The sequence below is a fragment of the Camellia sinensis genome, chromosome 1 (genome assembly GCF_055761805.1).
Source record: "Camellia sinensis isolate YWXY chromosome 1, ASM5576180v1, whole genome shotgun sequence".
In the NCBI taxonomy this organism is placed as follows: domain Eukaryota; kingdom Viridiplantae; phylum Streptophyta; class Magnoliopsida; order Ericales; family Theaceae; genus Camellia; species Camellia sinensis.
Genome location: NC_138961.1, coordinates 145,214,902 through 145,229,585, shown reverse-complemented (window position 1 = coordinate 145,229,585; position 14,684 = coordinate 145,214,902).

Genomic DNA, 14,684 nt, shown 5'->3' with positions numbered 1-14,684 from the left:
ATCACCCCTCATTTCATTTTATCCTAACTAAATTCAAGCTATTCAATTCATTTGAAATCAATAGGTATTTTGGACCTTTCACCACAATCTCCCTCAACACTTTTGGCACAACAAATACATACACACACTATATTTCAGTTGAGCAGAGGGAAAGAGGAGAGAAAGTGAGAACTTTGGAGGAAGAAGAAAAGTGAGCAATTCTTGCATAACACCTTTCCTAGGCAAATAAGTAAGCCACGACACAACCCTCTCTTTTACTTTCTCATTCAAATACATGATTTTAGAGGTTTAATGTATAATTTTCAAATATGTATTCATAATGTTCTTGCGTTTGAATAAAGCAATTATAGCCTTGTTTCTTTCCTTACTTGTATTTTCACTTAATGGAAGCAAAACTATCTTTTTCTACTCATTTCTCACATTATTTCCAAAAGCATACCTTCATTCTAAAAATATGAATTATTTATATACTATTTAGCATGTTTTCATCATAAGATAAATGAAAAATTACTTATGTTGCCCTCTTTTTCTATTACTCTTCTTACTTCAAACTTTGTGCAAAAAAGATAGGTAGTTTCAGTCCACTTTCAAAAAAATTTAAAAAATTCATAAAAATCCTCTTGACCTCATTTTTATATCAAAACTTTCCTTAAAGTGTTATCCTTCAATTAAAAATGGTTTTATTGAAAAAGAATGAGTGGTTTAAGAGAAAATTTGATTTTCGTAACAATCGACGAATTTGGACAGTGCTGGAGTATTTCTTTAATAACTAAAAATTTAGGAAAGGTATCCCATTTCTGAAAAATGACATAGAAACTAAATAAAATTCTCTACAAACCATAGAAAGGCTGAGTTCGAAAAAAGTATAGAAATGTCTTTTAGATTGTAATTTTTAAAGTGTATCTAATATGGAAATTTATGTTTGCTAATGATTTTATACTTTAAAATTTCATGAATATGCTTCCTATCACTTGTTCGGGCCGTAGTATGATTTTTACATTTTTATGTCTATATTTCTTTGTCATGGTGCTTCGATGATGCTCAAACGTGTATGGAAATTATTATCTCAATAGCTTATTCTAACCTTCACTTAAAACATCTAACTCAAGGGGAAACTAAATGGGGGTGGTATTGGATTTTCGATCACTTGAATAATGATGAGATAATAATATGTTAACTTCAAGTATGGATTGATGGGACGTGTTCTCTAATTGAAGGTTAAGTCTTGCATAAGTGGTTTTTTCGGAACCCTTGAATGGACTGTTGTATTCGGGCCCTAGGTATTTATGATGGATAAGGTTTAAGGAGGTTATGGGCTTGACCCTTATTTTTACCGTCTCTTTTGAGGTTTTCAGTTGGCGCTATGATACTACAAGAAATTACACATTTGCCGACCAAAAAAATTTTGATTGCAAAAAAATGACATTTGCCGACCAAAATTTTTTTTTTGTAACTAAAAGTTGATATTATTACCGACTAAAAATATTTTGTTGCCAAAAAGTAATTTTTGGCGACCAATTTCAAATTTTCGCATCCAAAAATATAGGCGGGAGGGTGAAAACTAGAAGGGAACAGCGCTATCTTTTCGCGACTAATATAATTTCGTCATAGATATCAAGATGACATCGTATTGATATCTAAATGCAGGTTCAGACAATGGTCGACCAACATGTTTGTAGGGGATAACTCAACTAATTCAAACCCTTATATTAAAAAAAAAAATGCCTCTTCATACCTCAGTCGGATTCGATCGCACCTCAGTTGTGTCAATCACCTTGTCTCACCATCAACGTTGTCGTCCGCCGTTCTCGTCTCTCCACCGTTAACGCCACCGTCTGTCTTTGCCATTTCTGAGTCATCTTCGCCTGGTACTGTCATCTACATATTTTTTTCAAACCTTCAGTCTCTCTCTGTTTATATCTCTTTGTCTCACTTTTTCTCTTTGATTTCTCATACTCTTCTTGTTCTACAATGTCTCACCCATCAGGGCCTTCACCATATCGATTTTTCGGAGCATCTTCAACTCTCCCTAAAAATAATTTGAGGTATAAATCCTCTATCTCATTCTCACTCACTTAGTGTCTGTCTATCTTTCCTTCTCACTCTCAATGTTTTTGTTGATGTTTGCTACGGGGATATGTTATTAATAGGATTTCAATTTGTTATTTGTGAAGTCCCCTAATTTGTGATGTTCCCTTGGAGTGTTTTATTTATTCTCTCTCTTTAAGTATCCCCTTTTATATTGGGAAATATACATAATGAGAATCAACAACTTGGCTAAGCTTTTGTAATTTATTTGTGAAATACAAGCAGATTTGGGGAAAATATTGAACAAGTTTTCTTGGTTGGTTACCAATTCACTATTTGGTAGAAGGGAAAAGAAAGGACCTATACTCAACCAACTAATCAATGATACAAAAGGAAAACTCAGAACCATATACAACACAATAGTAGATTTACTTCATTTTAGTTGTTTGTGTATTACCCTCTAAATCCTTGTATGAAAACACTTTTTAGATACATAATGTATACTTGATAATCATGCAATGTGGACAATTTTTCTCTATTAACCTTTGCAACTAGCTAGTGTTTCTTTCCTTATCATAAACCGAGTGAAGGGACGTTGGAGGCGGTGCGTGGGGATGGGAGGGTCAACAAAACATCCCTTTTTTTTTTTTTTTATGAATATAGTACAAGACATGATTAGTAATTAGTGATTGGTAGCTAGACTATAATCAAAACAAGGTCCATTTGAAGAGCAATCAAATTTTCTTATATCTCCGCTTTAGTTAGTTGTGAATAGGCATCCAAAGCACTTTTCAGTTGATATTTCACCTTTTATCCCACATATCTCAATGATAACGACGAGAACACTGTCAAATACTAAGTGTTAGATTCAACAAAATTATATTACTCAAGTAACAAGGTGATTTGGTGGGAGGGAGGGAGGTTCAACAAATTGGAGAGGAAGATATGGAGAGCTATTCCCCTAACAGTTCTTTGGTCTATATGGAAACTTCGAAATGAGTGTGTGTTAAAGGGTGTGAATCTTGATCCTTGGGAGCTTTGTGAGATTATCAAAACTAGAATTCGGCTTTGGCTCAAGTCCTTAACTAAGGAGCTTCATTTTTCTATTTCTGATTTTTGTCTTGAATATTAGGCAGATTAGAGTTTGTATTGGTGGAGGTTGATTGTTATTTGGCCATTGTAGGTGTGAGTTGAGCCTCCTGCTCTCAGTGTTAGGGGCTAGCTGTATTAGTTTCAATCTCTCCAACATTGTAGTGGGTGGCCTTGGACATGATTGGTCTTACTTTGGGTGTCAACATAGTTGGGATGCATTGCATAGACAATGATGTTTTTCCCATGGCTTTATGTTGTAATGCTTAGGGGATATATACATATGAATGTTGTTGTTCTATTTACAAATGGCATTGATAGTCATTTAATTTGTTCATGTTACCTTTGCTTTTCATGGACATTTTTCATTTTTTGTCCAATTTTACAATAAAGTGATGTGCAAATATTTTCATAAAAAAAATTACCTGACATTATTTCTCTTTTTGTTTGGTACAAATGATGAACTCATGCACGAAACTAAATTGTACATAACTGCTTGGCACTATAAGCATTTTTGGAAGGATTATATATTTTTGGATAGATGTGTATAGAAAAGCTTTGGGTAGAATAGTAGTTATATTTTTGGATAGAGTAGTAGTTATATTTTTGGATGGGTGTGTATGGAAAATATTTGGGTAGACTACTAGTTATATTTTTCAAAAGATGTGCATGAATAAAAATGTAAAACATAATAACAAGTACTTGTTATGTTTTAAATTTTTATGCTACATGGATGTGAATTTGATGATTATATAGATTACAAGCGGATTTTTAATTGGAGGAATATGTAGTTTGGAATTACTTGTGGATGAAAACTTATAATAGTTGCTGACTTTCATTAAACAGGTTCAAGATTAGATAATTTATATATTTTGTTGAATGTTCATGATTCAAGTGAATTGTTAGTTTGAATGATTATTGCAAATTACAGATTGTATTGAATGGATTGGATGGATTATTATGAATTATAGGTTTATTTTATTGGATGTTGGCGACAAAATTTTGGTTCTGTTTTTCCAGTTTTGGTGACTAAGTGATTAGTTGAGAAAGATAAGTAAGACTTTCGCCGACTAAATAAGGTAGGCGAGAGGGTACATTTGGCGACTAAATAATTAGTCGTTAAAATTATTAATATTGGCAACCAAAGGATTTGGTCAGTAATAGGTCTATTGGCGACTACCATGTTTGGTTGTGGAATGTGACAATTAGCGACCAAACCTTTTGGTCGTGGAATATGACAATTGACGACTAACATGTTTGGTCATGGAATGTGACAATTGGCAACCAAACTTTTTGGTCATGGAATGTGATAATTGACAACCAAACTTTTTGGTCATAGAATGTGACAATTGGCGACCAAATTTTTTGGTATAAAAAACTCAGGGTTATTTTGATACAAGGCCCAAATGCAATTTTTTTTTTCTTTTGTAATTTCCTTTTTTTTAAAACTTTTTTATATGCATCTAATCTTGATATATTTACAAAATAAAAAATTTGACTAAAATATAAAACAAATTTAGTAAAGACAAACAAAAACTTGTTTAAAAATAATTAATAAAAACATTTGAATATGTAGCTTTTATCCAGAATGATGATGAGATTATGTATCTCTTACACATACAGAATTTATACCAATTTTTACAAAAATACAAGTATGTCCATATAGGACTTGTCCAGGTAGCCTTCAAACCTTTGACCCTTCTTGGGCAAAATACTAGTATCCAGTGTACTCTTCGGGATGGGAGATGCTTAGATTGGAAAGCATCTCTTATGGGAGCAATTGAAACTAGTCTCTCCCATGGTCCAGTATATTTTAATATATATCCAAACCTAAGCATAGCACTGTCTGATGCTAATTTGTTAAAAGTCCTAGAGCTTAGAATCCTGTCACATGGATATACATATCTTCTAGGATCACCACCTTTTACAGTTATTTCTAGAATTTATTTAAAGGTATTAACAACCTTAAATCCTTACATTCGGAAACAAAGTGAATTAGGGCACACAGTCTTAATTGATGCTAATCTTTACAGTAGCCAAGTTGCTGTGCCAAAACTGATACCTTGGCAAAATATAACTTTTCCAAAAAAATGGCATATTCCTAATGTTGTTCCAACCAGACCTATTATTCGACAGTCTTTGGATGATGTGATACAGACACAAGGAGGTAATGTATACCTCACTTTCAACAGACCAAATAGATCATTGTCCAGAAGCATGTCTAGTACCAGTTATAAAACTGCTCCATCTTATAGAGTAGATCTTCCTGAGTCTTCTAGACAATCCACTTCAAAACCTATAGAATCAGTATTACAAGAAATGTCATCTAGACCTCATAGTGATACCAATCCTGACAACACTACAGATCCAGTAGTCCAGGGAATACAATTTTTAGAAAATCAAATACCACATGGTGTTTATGAATTCAGAAGGCCATATAGCCATACAGCTAGTGATATGAATTTTGAAATTTGATGGATTTTACACCAGGAAGTGAAAATCATAGAATCCGAAATCTAGATTTTTTACAGGAAAAATGTCGAGAATTTAGAAAATGGTATTTTACAAACCATACTGAATTACAGTTAGCACAGCTAAAAATACAGTATTATGCTCACCCAAAGCAACACCAGAAACTGCAATCTTTTCCTTTATGGTATAAGGAAAATATTACTGTTCCAGAATCACAAATCAATGTTCTAGAAAACATACAGAAAACTTGGGTAACAACAGATGGGCAAAGTGTTACTTCTGTCCATCCACCTCCCCAATCTTTGGAACTCAAACCTAGTGGAATTATAAGTTCAACTAAACCACTGGTTATTATAGCTTTTGTTGAAACTCCAGAACGCCTAGGATTAAGGGATCAATTACTTGTTAAAGATATTATACCCTTAATCAAACAGAATAATTATACAAATCTTTTTTGCCAAACAGCTGGGAAACAATTAGTAAGATTAGAAGAAGCTGCTATGCAAATTAAAGATAGTTATACCATCCAGCCAAAATCATAATTTCAGTAACCATAAAACCACCTTTGGATGTGACAAAGTTTAAACTCAAATCATCCAAACAAGATATAGAATTTATGGATACTCTAATTAATCGGATACAAAATCTTAAAATTGGAGAATCCTCAACTTCACAAATTAATATGCTATCCAGACAAATTTTATAGAATAACAGAGAAGAGCAAAATCTTACACTCTCTCAAATTACAGAAATTGAAAACAATTTTCAGGATAATCATCTGACCACTATAAACAAAATGCATTATGGAAACTCCAGTAAAACAACACCAACTAAACTTACTCCTATGGATATTCTCTATGAAGAGGATTTCCTTCAGACGCAAAAATCTTATCATGGAAAAACCATTTATGAATGGAATATATATGGTCTTTTTGAATACCAAATATATGAATTGTTGCATCAAATGATTATGTATTCAACAATTTGTAAACAAAATGAAAATGATGACCATGAAATCGCCAGATTTTTGGTTAACGGTTTTGCAGGAATCCTTAAAGGATGGTGGGATAACATCATCACTGAATCCCAACAGACTGGAATTTTAAGTGCATATAAAAGAGTTATAGAACCTGTTACAAGAAATGTTCAAACAGAACAAGATGCTGTTTACACTCTTATTAATACTATCTTACATCATTTTGTCGGTGTTTCTACTGATGGTATTGAAGATAGGAGTAGAAAACTATTACAGAATCTTAGATGCCTTTTTTTATCCCATTTTAGATGGTATAAAGATGTCTTCATGATGAGGGTTGTTCGCCGTTCTGACACTAACAGTGATCATTGGAAAGCCAAATTTATCGATGGCCTTCCCATTCTCTTTGTGGAGAGAATTAGAAAAAAAATTAAGGGATAAACATAGCAAAATGTCTATTCCTTATTCAGAATATACTTATGGCCAACTTATCAGATTGGTCACAAAAGAAGGTCTTGCTCTATGCAATGATCTTAAATTACAGAATCAAATGAAAAAACAAAGTCATAATGAATTAGGTGAATTTTGTGAACAATTTGCCTATGACACCAAAATCCAGTATCCATCCAAACATAAAAATAAAAAACATAAATATGGAAAATCTTCAAAATATTATTCCAAAAAATCCAGGAAATATAAGACACCCAAACAAATTGTCCAGCAACAACAGCCTTCTAAATCAAAAGGCAAACAGAAAACTTCTTACAAAAAGAAAGATAAAGCCATAATTAAATGTTTTAAGTGTGGACAAATAAGACATTATGCTAATCGTTGTAAAGCTAAAATCCAACAAAGAATAAATGAATTAGTTTTAGATGATGAAATTCAGCAACAAATTCTTCAGATGCTTTCTGAAGATTCTAGTAGTGATCCTAGTTCAGACGATGGGATTGCTGAACTCTATTCCCCATTAGTCTCTGATTCAGAGTCTGATTCCTCTCCATAAATTTGTTCCTGCAAAAATAATATTAACCAAATTACAAAAGAAGCTAACTATTGGAAAGCAATAATTGAAATGAATGGACTTGATACTAATAGCCTAATTATCAATGTCCTTACAGAAAGTGAACAAAATATGTTAACTATTGCTGAACAAATAAAAGATCCAGAAATGAAACTAAAATTTCTTGAATTATGTTACCAACAGCAAAAGGCGGAAGTAATTGGTTTACTTCCAAAACATTACAGTATGAAAGAAGTATATAAAAGGATTTAGAATAATTCTGAAGAAAAACCAATTACTATACAGGATCTTAAAATGGAAGTAAATGCTTTAAAAGTAGAAATAAAACATTTACAAACAGAAAACATAGCAATTAATGTTGATATTAAGAAAATTAATAGTCAGCTTAACCAGCAAAATAAAGATAAAGGTGTAACCACACCAAAATCCAGCACTAAACAAGATGAACCTGAATATCTTCTTCTTATGAATAAGGTTACTTTCCAGAAATGGTATATTAGGATTACTTTTATTATAAAACCAGATTTTATAATAAAAGATGTCGTTGCCCTTGTAGACAGTGGTGCTGACATGAATTGTATCCAGGAAGGATTACTTCCTACCAAATATTTTTAGAAAACTACCCAATCACTTACCAGTGCTAATGGTAATTCTTTGTACATTAGGTACAAACTTCCAGAAGTTTTAATATGTAACCATGGGTTATGTCTTCCAACTTCATTTGTCTTAATTAAGAACATGTCTCAAGCAATTATCTTAGGGACGCTTTTCATTTGTTTATTAATGCCAATCACCAAAATTGATTCTATTGACATCCACACTACTTTAAATAATCAACAGATTATTTTTGAGTTTATTACAGAACCTTATACAAAAGAATTAGATCAAATCAAAGATCTAGTTAATTTTAAAGAAAAACAAATTAATTTCTTACAAAAAGAAATTCATTTTCTCACTATAGAACAAAGATTACAGTAATCTTCTTTATAGAATAAAATTAAATCCCTTGAATAAGAATTTCATACAGAAATTTGTAGCGATGTTTCTAATGCCTTTTGGAAAAGAAAGAAACACAGTTTCTCTCCCTTATGAACCAGGATTTAATGAGCGCACTATTCCTACTAGATCACGCCCCAGTCAGATGAAAAAAGAGTATTTAGAATTATGCAAAACAGAAATTAATACTCTTCTCCAGAAAAAGCTTATTAGGCCAAGTTATTCTCCTTGGAGTTGTACAGCCTTTTATGTTAACAAAAATGCAGAAATTGAAACAGGTGTGCCAAGATTGGTTGTTAATTATAAACCTCTTAATGATTCCTTGAAATGGATAAGATATCCAATTCCGAACAAAAAATATCTTTTAGATCGATTACAGGATGCTATCATATTTTCAAAATTTGATATGAAATCAGGATATTGGACATTTTCAAAAGACAGGTATAAAACTGCTTTTACAGTACCTTTTGGACATTTTGAATGGAATGTTATGCCATTTGGATTGAAAAATGCTCCATTTGAATTCCAGCATATTATGAATGACATATTCAATCATTATATAGAATTTGTTATTTGTTTTATGGTAGTGTACTTATTTTTTCATCTTCAATCGACCAGCATATCAAACATCTTAATATCTTTAAGCTTGTTATTATCATAAATGGTTTGGTTGTTTCCGCACCAAAAATGAAACTTTTTCAAACTACAGTCAGATTTTTAGGCTACAATATTTATAATGGCACCATAATTCCTATTAACAGAAGTATTGAGTTTGCATCAAAATTTCCTGATGAAATTAAAGACAAAACTCAGTTACAGAGATTTCTTGGTTGTTTAAATTATATTCATGATTACTACCACAATTTAGCCACAGATGCTGTTATTCTTTACACTAGACTTCGCAAAAATCCTCCACCATGGGATCCAGAACATACAGAAGCTATTCAGAAAATTAAGTTAAGAGTCAAGACTCTTCCTTACCTTGCCTTACCCAATCCAGAATGGAAAAAGATTGTTGAAACAGATGCTTCTAACCAAGGTTATGGTGGTATTTTAAAACAATTTAATCCTAACAGTAAAAAGGAAGAACTTTTACGTTTTACTTCAGGAACCTAGAAGCAAGCAACTTTAAATTATTCGACTATTAAACAAGAATGTTTAGCCATTGTTAAATGTGTTTCAAAATTCCAGGATGACTTATTAAATCAACATTTTTTAATTCGTGTTGATTGTTCTGCCGCAAAACAAATTTTTAAAAAAGATGCCCAGAATTTAGCCCAAAAACAAATTTTTGCTTCTTGGCAAAGTTTACTTTCAGCATTTGATTTTGATATTGAATATATCAAAGGTGAACAGAATTCTTTACTAGACTTTCTAACTCGTGAATATTTGCAAAAACCACATGTCCAGTAGAGGCCGAGGCCCCGGCCGAAGGGATCGCGGAAGGGGATCCAACCCTTACCATGTACAGAATCCATATCATACAGAATTTCCAGGGATTCAAGCTGTCCTTTCTAGTAAAAAAGGGGAATCTAGCCAATCGGCCAAGGATGTCCTTCTAACACCTCTGGAACCATACTTACAGAATACAATAATTGAGGAAACAGTCCTCTATATCAATATAGAAGATGAACAATGGATGTCTGATCCTTGGGAAATCAAAAGGCGGTATCTTACAACTCAACATTCTCCACCGCATTTTGATCAATACAGATATATCTTTGAACAGATTCTTGTTGAGACAGCTTCAGTTGAGTTCAAACATACTTTGGATGATCCCAACCATACAGTTTGTCTCATTAATTACAACAAAGCCATCATCCAGAAAGTCATGCCTATGCAGGCTTGGGATATGCATCCCCATGTTACCAGAACTCTTGAGATTCGCAATAAGGAATCAAGATACAGTTATTGGGATTATATTGATGCTTTTACCCAAGCATTTTATTACCAGAATCCCCCACGAAGTCATTCTTGGTTTCTTCGTGTTCTTCCTGATATACTGAAAAAACGATCTCCCAAACTGGTTTCTCGTTTGGTGGGATAAGTTTGGTATCCAGTTAGATGTTTTTCCAAAACCCATTCGCCAGGCATTTAATGAATGGCAAGTTGCTTACAGTCATCTTCCAGTTTACAAGGATATTTCAATATCCAAATCTACAATCCATTTTGTTATACGTTTTGGAATTCCATGAGTTTGGAAGTGGGATTTCCAATGTGATTTCCCAAACAAAGTTTCCCGTCTTAAAAGAGTCTTTTTTACAAAATGGTGGACTAAGGGGGTCGATACCCCTAAACAGCAATAGGAAATTCTACAGAAAATTCAAGTTCACACCAAGGCTTGCTAGGAGTCTGTTCTAAAATTACTCCCAGCCACTCCAGCAATCAAAAACCCTTTTGTCCCAATTTAAACCGAATTAAGGCACAAATATCCAGAATTATCTGACCAGGAATTAATTATTAAAAGTATGGATTTCATGAAAGAGGAATTTCTGCAATCCATTTCCAGAGATGATGTTAGCATGCAGTCAGGAGCTAGCAGTCAAGGTCCAAAAGATCATCTAAATCTAGAGCTAGATGAGGATCAATTCGCAGTCTTAGCTAGTGAATCCCAAGACCCTGCCGACAATGAGTCCAACATGGGAGATTTTTGGGATTCCTTAACTAGTCCTATTTCAGAAAAGATTAGTCAAGATAAAGACAGGAAAGGAAAAGGAAAAGAGGAATGACTCTTTGTCCTCCACTAATTTCATTTTACAGTAGCGTCGGCAGAAAACGACAAATACAAAATATTTACTTTCGGCAAAAGGAGATGCTTTGTCGGCCATCCAGTTTTAAGTATATAGCTGTCCCGAACAGGACAATGATGATAAGGAGTTGAGTCAACCAGGATCAGCAGAGGATAAGAATGATCGACTCCACCCATCTAGGACACGCCACCTGTCCTCATCCTTATCTTAGCTTATCTTTTTATTTTCTATATAAGGGATGCCTCACTCTTGTTGAAGGCACGAGTATTTTTTTAGTTTTTTAGTTTTTCAAGTGTGCTTTCTCTTTCCCTGTAATCCTCCTATGCAATATAATAAAGTTTGAAGTTCTGATTGTAAGTATTTCTTTCCATTTTCTCTTTAATGTATGCCTGTTGATAGACTTGTAGAATTAAATGCTTTATTAGATTATTATAAATCATGTTATAATTATTGGCTAACTATTGATAATCGTTGTCTACAGACTGTTAGTTAATACATTTACAGAATTTTACAATTTTGATAGAAAATACAGAAAGGCAAATACAGGAACAAATTTGCTCGTTGGCTACGGCAAATCGGCCACCGCCCTCTCTACAGTAAACTCATGAGACCATATATGGCATAATTTAAGCTTAATATAAGAATAATATGAATAATAATATTCTTGAGTTTGTGCTTAGTAGAGGGTAGAACAATGTTAGGTTGAGTGGGACGTCACCCAAGTCACGTAGAGGTAAACCATTAGCAGTGATTGTGGTTAGGTTGTGTCCTCGTAAGTCGTTGACAGACGTGCTTAGCTTTAACCCTGTGTCAAACCAAATAAAGCCCAAGTGTGGGAAACATCTGGGCCCACCAGATTATTAATCTATTGTTTATTTTGCAATATTTAAAAACTCAAATAATTTTAGTATTAGTATGGAAGATTACATAGAAGAAAATAGAGATTAAATAATAGCATAGGTATTGTGGTTTAGATTGAAAACAAAATATGTTGAAAATAATGGTTTTTCGGCAACTTTAATTCGAAATTAAAGTGAGACTCAACCACCGGTTGAGGTGGGTTTGAGTGGTTTTGTATTCTCTCAAATAAGAAGATTACAATATAAAAATGATGGGCCGAAACTATTGAGTTGTGAATGAGAATTGTCTCATAAAGTGAGCATCAATAGCAGTTAGGCTTGGGCCTAGGCTTGAACTTGGACTTAGGTTTAGTCATGGTCTGGACTGGCCTAGGCTTGTGTATGTGCATGTGTTGGACTCTGTCTTAGGCATGAGCTAGATTGTGCTATACTGGATTGGGCTTGTCTTGTGCATATGTTTTAGACTGGATGTGGATCAGGTTGTGACTCAATACCCGTATCTATTTTGCGACTCATCTAGTTGGATTATTTAAATTACATTATATATATTTATTTATTTATTCAACCTTTGTAATTCTCATCTTTTGATGATAGAGTTGATGATCATTATGCACATTGGAGTTTTGCACCTTTGTAACTTTAGCCCTAAATGCTTGAGTTGATGGCCATTTATGCTAGGTTTTATGGTAGCCTTCATGGCTAAGACCTCTTCCCTACAAGTATAAAAAAGGCATTTCCCCTCCAACTTAGAAGAAGAGTTGAAGAGAGATTTTTGATGAAAAATAGAGATATTGTTTTGAGATAAAAAAAAGTTGGAGATGTTTTGTACACCAAAGAAAAATTTCCTATCTTCTTTTGCTAGTCCCTTTTTTGGTTCTTGTTAGAGAGAGTGCAACCATTATCAAGTTGTCGAAGCTAGTTAGAAGTTTCGACCGTCGTATCTTAGAAGACAGACACCGGCGTACCTTCAACATCTATCGGGAGGCGGTGAATTTGTTTTAAGGAAACTGTGGTATCACACAGGCTTCGATTTGCTTCATTTTCCTAGTTTTATTTTATTATGAATTTCTGTAAATTCCAACATATTCTTGTTCTGAAATTCAAAGTGGTTGGTTAATATGAATCTATTTATTTTGTTTGATTTACACAATTTGTACAATAATTTTAAAACAAATAAGTCGCCTCACCGTGGGTGCTGGAGGAAGTCTTTGGGTTTAATCATTTTATTCCCAAAGTATTGGAAAACCAAGTTTGGAGAAAGCCTTTGATTATAATCTGATTATTTCCAAAGTGTTTTGGTTTTGAGAAAAGAAACCAAATTTTAACATTAGCCAAAATATTTGTGATTTTATTCAGAAATAAGGGGCTCAGTTCCGGGAGTATTGGTTAACTTTTATGAGTGGTGTAATTCTAATAGCAATTTTTAATTGCTTATTAGTTTTGTAAACTTGATTTGTTTTAACCTAATTTATCTCCTGAAAAACTTAATTCTGAATTTGTTTCTCATGGACTAGGAGTCAACATGCTCTTGAAAGTTTTGTCTAAGGTTAACTGGGTCTTAAGTGGGACTGGTGTGACCCCTCCAGTCTTTCTGGAAACTTTCCTGACCATGTTCGATTCTAGGGTAAGTGGTAAGATCAATTTTGAATTAAATTTCAACCTTTGGGATTTTCTAGTATTAAGTTTAGGTTCTAGAAAAACAAAATAGTGAAATTATGTTGTGATTTTTCAGAAATGACTTCAAGAGGTGACAACAGGAAATGTGTTCCACCTGATAACCTTAAACCTTGCAAGGTTCTTCAAGGAAGATCTAGAGAGATCAAGTGTGATAAAGGAAATCATAAGATTGCATGATAATATCTCTGAATTAATCAAAGGCGATTAGTATGTTACCCTTGTGTCAATTATAGCATATATGATTGCTACGCGACTTTGCTTGAAAGCAAAGATAAGACAACCTGTTAGAGTGGGTGAATATAATTTTGAATTTTTAAATTCCAAATATATTCTTAAATTGGTGGCTTCTAGTGAGTACAAGATCATTGATCATAGAGATAGAAAACTGGTGGTTCCGAGGAGGTGTTAGACCACTGGCTACACAATTATGAGATTATGGTTCCTAGTAGTGAACAAATCACTGATCACATGTCAAGATATGATGGTTCCTAGTAGTGGAGAGGCTACTGATCATATGTCAAGACATGATGACTCCTAGTAATGAAAGAGTTTATTGATCCTATGTCAAGATGTTGTGATTCCTAGTAGTAAAGTGACTACTGATCACATGTTAAAACATTGTGATTCCTAGTAGTAGAAAGTCTACTAACCACATGCTAAGAAATTAGTAATTTCTAGTGATAAGACTACTGGCCATGTTATGAAGCTCCGAATAGTAGACTATTGAACACTGGATTTGTGTTTCCTAATAGTAAGACTATTGGCTTCAGAATGATAAAGTAGACCAAATATGTTTGGATACCTAATTCGGT